Source organism: Cebus imitator, unplaced genomic scaffold, assembly GCF_001604975.1.
Source record: "Cebus imitator isolate Cc_AM_T3 unplaced genomic scaffold, Cebus_imitator-1.0 Scaffold45, whole genome shotgun sequence".
Classification (NCBI taxonomy): domain Eukaryota; kingdom Metazoa; phylum Chordata; class Mammalia; order Primates; family Cebidae; genus Cebus; species Cebus imitator.
This window is the reverse complement of record NW_016107360.1, coordinates 11,693,330-11,699,864: the sequence shown is the minus strand read 5'-3', so window position 1 is coordinate 11,699,864 and position 6,535 is coordinate 11,693,330. Positions and strand designations below refer to the sequence as shown.

Sequence of the window (6,535 nt, the reverse complement as noted above, 5' to 3'; positions counted from 1 at the left end):
CCTTAAGACTCTAGAATCTACATTTTTTTTAAAAAAGGAAGACGATAAGAACCAGGTCAGGCTCACTTTGCATACTTTAAAAGTAATAACCAAGATTTGCAGGTAGCCCTTATTCAGGGATCTGAGCTCTCCGCAGGTCATTAACAATGTTAACTGTTAGCAGCCTGGGAATCCATTAAAAACACATGTCTGGGGCTGTGGCCGTCTAATGCTGCAGGACTGCATTTGACTAAGCACTTAACTCGCCTTTGCAGAACTCAGCACCTCTCTGTCGTCCTGTGTGCCGTCTGGCTTGGCTTCGCTGGAGATGCCCTTGGGGCTGTTTGATCCAGGGCACCCTGGATAGCACCCATGCTGTTAGCACCCACACTCGTTTCCTGTTCCTGCCTCAGTTTTGTCTGTGTTTGGGAAGAACTAGTGGGCACTGCAGGCCAATGGTTTTTCTCCCAGCACAGTTCCTCCTTCCCTATCCCTGCGGCACTGCCTAGCTGCCTACTTGGACTCTTCCTAACCTCTACTCAGGCTCTGCAACCTGCTTCCACTTGCAACCTTGCTCCCCTCCTACTTGCTTTCACCTGGATAATCTCCAAACCAGAGATGAGGGAGTCCTTCACCTGCTCAAAACTTGAATGACCCCCAGTTATCTACGGCAGAGTCCAACGTCCCCACTGTTTTGACATGCACCTCCCACAATCAAGGTGCTCTGCGGTCTGGCCTGACTTTACCACTGTGGACCCATCTCCTACCATCCCCCATGGACGCCCTCCATGCCAGCTGGCCAGGAGCACCTGCCCACAGAGATTGCTGGTTCCCCCCATTCCCAATGAGGACCCTGCTCACACCAAGTGATTAAGTTGGTACAAAATTAATGACGGTTTTTTTAAAAAAGGATTGCAAAACCACAATTACTTTTGCACCAACCTTTTGCAACTTTTTTTTTTTTTTTGCCTTCTTCTCTGCCAGGATGTGGTGGAAAGGATAGGCTTCAGAATCAGAACAACCTGGGTTTTAATCCTGCATTAGCATCACAAAATATGCGACCTAGAACAAGATATTTAGTCTCCTTACACTTCCTCATTTGTAAAGCAAGGATCTTACTCTCTCCCTTAGAAGGCTGTTGTGAGGATTATCTCTGGCGTTTACATAACACAATGTACAGGGGGACATATCCTGTTGTCTTAGGTTTTGACTGTCTCCAAACAGAGACGTCGGGGAAAGGAACTCCGTATTTGAAAGAGTGGAACCAGAAACATCCCTCCGGATTCACAGAGGGATCCAGCAGATGTGGCCCTAGTAGACTTTGGGGGAAGAGGCTAGAGCTTCACTGACCTTCACAGGGCTTACATATTAAGTTTGCCAGGGTACCCCATGGGGGCCCTACCTCACTGGAGGGGAGAAGGCAGAAACCTCCCTCATGATCTATGGCAAAGCCTTTTCAGAAATACCTTCCTGCAACCCCCCATATGTATAAAATATGTGTTTGTTTGTTTGTTTGAGACAAGATCTTGCTCTGTCGCTTAGGCTGGAGTGCAGTGGTGCGATCATAGCTCACTGCAACCTCAAACTCCGGGGCTCAAGCGATTCTCCTGCCTCGGCCTCGTGAGTAGCTGGGACTACAGGCATGTACCCCTGTGACTGGCGTCTTTACACAAATAAAGATGATAGTTAAAAATCACAAAACCACAACACATGAACTCTTCAAGGTGGAAAGGCAGAAAAAGGCAGCTGATTCCTGACAGAATGACAGGACGGTGGCCAGGGTAGAGGTGGCAGCTGCCAAAGTGTCTTTAGCGTCTTTTTCTCAAAAGCTCTGCTGAGAATATATTGTCCATCTTCTTCTAGTCAGGGAAGGTGGGTTGTAAGGTTGCCAGCTGTTCAAATAAAGACAGGAGGCTACTGAACTGTTACAGGAGCGGCTCATGGAAGCCAGGCACAGCTGGTCTTCATGCGGATTACAGACGGCAGCTGCGAAGCCATCAAGGACTAAGGCAGATCTAAACTGTGTACCAGCCTGAAGTTTTGTTTTAGTATGAATTAGACCTTATCATATCTGCAATTGGACTGTTTTGTTTTTATTTGTATTTGTAGAGGCTGGGTCTCATTCTGTCATCCAGGCTGGAGTGCAGTGGCACGATCTTAGCTCACTGCAGCCTCAAACTCCTGGGCTCAAGTAATCCTCATGCCTCAGCCTCCCAAAGTGCTGGGATTACAGGCATGAGCCACAAAGCTTGGCCAGGACTGTTTTAATAACTGAAAGTGACCTGGAGAGATAAGTATCTGATATTGTCCAATTTCTAATAGACTGTGTTTGAAGGAGAAAAACTAAGAAGCTTCTAGATTAAAGCATACTTCTTTGGGCCCATTTAGTGAATAATTCTCTACAGTGTGTAAAACATTTAGTACAATTTTTGGCATATAGTAAGTGCTCAATAAATATAGTAGTAACAGTTACTGTTATAATATTTGTACGTGGTACCTGCCACACAATATTATAAATAATATTATTTAGTAATAATAATAGTTATTACCCATGTGCACATCTCTTCCCCCAACTAGACCAAGACTGTTTGCTGAATTAACTGTGGCAGGTGGGGGAAGAGCAAACAGTTTGAACATTGATTCTTTGCACTCACCAGTGAAGGGACATGATGTGCACAGAAACTAGTGGGAACTAGGAGAATTTGTCCAATAGCAGAATGGTAGCTTCATCGGCTCTGATAGATGTAGTTCAGATACCTGGGATTCTGCATTCTCTAACAAAAAGTAGGGGCAATAAGGTACATGCAAAAGAGGGAGAAGGGAAGAACAAGGACATTGCTCCCGGCCCACGCTGTGTCAGAGACCATGCTGAGCCCTTTTCATTTGTTGTCTCACACAATGAGATGCAATAATGAACACGCACGAATCATGGCTGGCATTACCCCAATAAAACAAGGATATATTTTTTTAAATGTGCAATGCTGCCGGGCACGGTGACTCACATCTGTAATCCCAGCACTTTGGGAGGCTGAGGCGGGAGGATCTCGACGTCAGGAATTTGAGAACAACTTGACCAACATGGTGAGTCCCCATCTCTACTAAAAATATACACACACACGCAAATAGCCAGGCGTGGTGGCACGTTCCTATAATCCCAGCTACTCAGGAGGCTGAGGCAGGAGAATCGCTTGAACCTGGGAGGCAGAGGTTGCAGTGAGCCGAGATTGCGCCACTGCACTCCAGCCTGGGCAACAGAATGAGAATCCGTCTCAAAAAAAAAAAAAGTGCAATGCTTGTACAGAGAACTATGAGCCTATTTTTTTCTGTTATAATTTTTGTGTAAACATGAAACGACAAGAGTTTAAAGACGGAGCCTCCCTGAACACAAGCTTAAGAGTTCCAAGTACAATCAAAATCCTCTTATTTATTTTCTTGCCTAAGTGGCTTCTCCCAGGAGAACAGAGTTGCATTTCCTTCATTCTGTGCAGCAGTGATTGCACATGAATGTGCTTTACCATCGAAACAGCTCTATGCACCTCTGCAAGGGTAGTTATCTCATCCAATAATAGGTACAGACTAGAGACAGTGCAGTTTTAAACCCAAATCTTAGAAATTCCAAGGAATTAGTCACTGGCTTGAAGAAAAGAACAGGAAAGGGTAAGACTGCAATAAAACAAATTCTTGTTATGACAGCGTTGTTCCAAATAATATCTCCCTTATGCTTCTAAACTTCACCCAATCCATAGGCTAGTGTGAGTGGATGGATGTATAAATGGAGGCAGAATGTGAAGAACAGGAAAGTGATGAAGAATTAACAAGTTCTTCAGCCTAGAGTCGGGTTAAGGTTGTTAATATTAGCTGGAGAATGCCTTTACTTTCAAATTGCAATGGGAAGATAAAAGCCTAAGAAAAAGTCATAGATATTTAGATTGATAGAGAATTTTGGCATCAACATATAATTGAAGGGCATCCCATCAATGATGTCTTAGAAGATTAAAGTCATTTCTATACACAGACCTATGGAACTAAGTTACACCAAAACAAAAATCTGTGGAATTAAATAAATAGGTTTCTATTTGCCTACCTGATGTTTGTTAGCCAGGGTGCATTTTTCAGCTTAGTGATTGCTTGTTTGAAAAACTACTGGTTCTGGAAAAAACATTTCCGGTTTTCAGTTCTTGTGTGTGTGTGTGTAGTGAGAGAGAAAGAAAAAGCACACTTTACTGGGAAGCCCAGTGTCGCACAGTGACCGAGAGGCGAAGGCGGCCCAGTGGACATCTTACACACCAAACTCCAAAAGACTCACAGGATGTGTTACTAATAAAAATAAACTGGAACACGAATTCCTCTGGGAAACTCCCCAACCTCATCCCTTTGAGGGCTTGGGAAATCTCTCAGCCATTTTCCCGATGGCAACTGCGGCTCACTAGAGATAGAGCCCCTTGGGGGTGCCTCCCTGTTCTTTATAAAAGAACGTTTCCTTGAGATTTTTTTAAGTTGGCATTTGTTACTTTCATTCTATGTTCTCTTAAGGCCATCAGACTAGCTTCTGTGCAGATGGCCTTGATGTCAAGTCGTTCCAGGGTTACATCACTGGCCAGCGTCATGCTGCTTTTGTGCGTCTGAATGAGTCTTTGCATCAGGCAGGGGGAACCCGAGCTTCCTGTCAATGTAGCCTGGTCTGATAAGGGCTAGATCCCAAGTTTCTATTCGGCTTGCAGACATGATAGCTTTCACATCTCCCCTTGAATCAAATACATCCACCTGGTTCAACATTTCCAACATTATTTGCTGAATTTCTCTCTCACCACCAGAATTTGAGTCATATCTTTTTGTCCCAAAAAAGCATCAATTTCACCAATAAACATGATGGAAGGTGCATAATTTTTTGCAACTCGAAACAATTCCCATATGAATTTGGGCCCATCATGTAGGTACTTCTAAATAAGTTCAGAGCCGATCACTTGCAAGAAAGTGGCTAAGGTGTGGTTTGCTGCTGTTTTGGTTAACAAGGTTTTACCTGTGCCAGGTGAACCATACTGAATGACTCCCTTAGGGGGCTTTATACCCAGCTCTTCATAACATTCAGGATGGAGTCCTTCATTTCCTGAATTTAGTTGTCCAACTTCCCAATACCGCACAGGTCTTCTGGGGGGTCTTTTTCCACCTTCGTCATTGTGACTCGGGGATCCATGTCATGCATCAGCATCCATATCACAGCGTGCACCTTGCCGCTGAGCAGAACTGAGCAGCCAGGTTCCAGCAGATCCTTGTCTATAAATGAAAGAATGCTGACGTAGTGCTCTGAGCCCACAGATGTAGACACAATCGTGTGATTGTCATCAATAATCTCTCCCAAGATTCCTACTGACATCAGGGTCCCCTTAGATCACCCACTTTTGATCTTTCCTCCTCTTGCTTTCCTTCTAACAGTTTCATCATGATCTAAGGGGATCCTGATTTCTAATGAATTCTTCCTTCACGAGAAGATAGTCTTTAATTCGCTCTAACTTTCAATAATTTTAACCAGGACTGAGTGTGAGGTGTCACCAGTGGCAGTTTGCTGGCAGTATCTGGTCCCTGTGTTTTCTTCTTCTCCCTCACTCCAGCTGGTATAGGAGGTTCTTATTTCTTTTTCTTGTCCTTGTTATCCTTCTTGCCAGCTCCAAGACTGTAACCACCACTCTGGCTTTGACCCATCTTTCCTTGGCCACTCGAGCTGCCTAGTTTTTAAAGTTTTTTGTACAGATGAGGTCTTGCTATGTTGCCTGTGCTAGTTTTCAACTCCTGGGCTCAAGCGATCCTCTTGCCAAAGTGCTGGGATTACAGGTGTGAACCATTGCACCTGTCATAGAACAAACATTTCTTGACATGGATACAACTATCTTAGGGTAGTTCAATCTGGAAAGAATTTGCTTCCAGAGACTTGGCTTTTAGAAGCCTTCTGGAGATAGAAGGTGCATCCAGCCATAAGTACATCTACATGATTTGAATCAGTAAAACTCCACGTGCTCTGTGAAGCTACTACTTTATGTGTTTTGAACAATTCTAAAACATAACTGCCTTGTTGACTTGGTTTCAGGTTTACATGGGAAAGTGGGCATAATAACTCCTCTGTAGCTCAAAACTCATGGGATGTGTGGTTAGAAGTCTTAGGTCAGTGTCCCAGAATTGTTCTGAGTAGCTCTGTGAGTATCTTTGCGGCAGACACAGTTCACAGCCTATTGGTTATTCACTCCCTTTACAGCTTCAGAAACATCATTTTACCTAGAGCAGCAATGTGTCCTACTCAAAATACTTACATCCCCAGAATTCCTTGCAGCTGGGCTGATACTTCATTTTCTAACTTGTTGAATATATTTTCTTTTTACTACTGAGTAATCCCTTTAATTGCAAGCATGGTTCTAATCTTGATTTTATTCACAGAATATTACATTAAAAAGGAAATAGTGGTTTCACCAAGACCCCAGTGAGATGAACCAGGCTAAACCTTTGCCCATGACTTACTGTCCACTTATCTGAAAAGGAGTCATTCTAGAACTCAGCTTCATTTGAA

The 6,535-nt window shown here is 43.8% G+C and overlaps 1 pseudogene; it reads right to left on the bottom strand.

Moving 5' to 3' along the window:
• Positions 1-4,405: 4,405 nt before the first annotated feature.
• Positions 4,406-5,679, bottom strand: LOC108303135 (annotated as a pseudogene).
• Between the last annotated feature and the right edge of the window lie 856 nt (positions 5,680-6,535).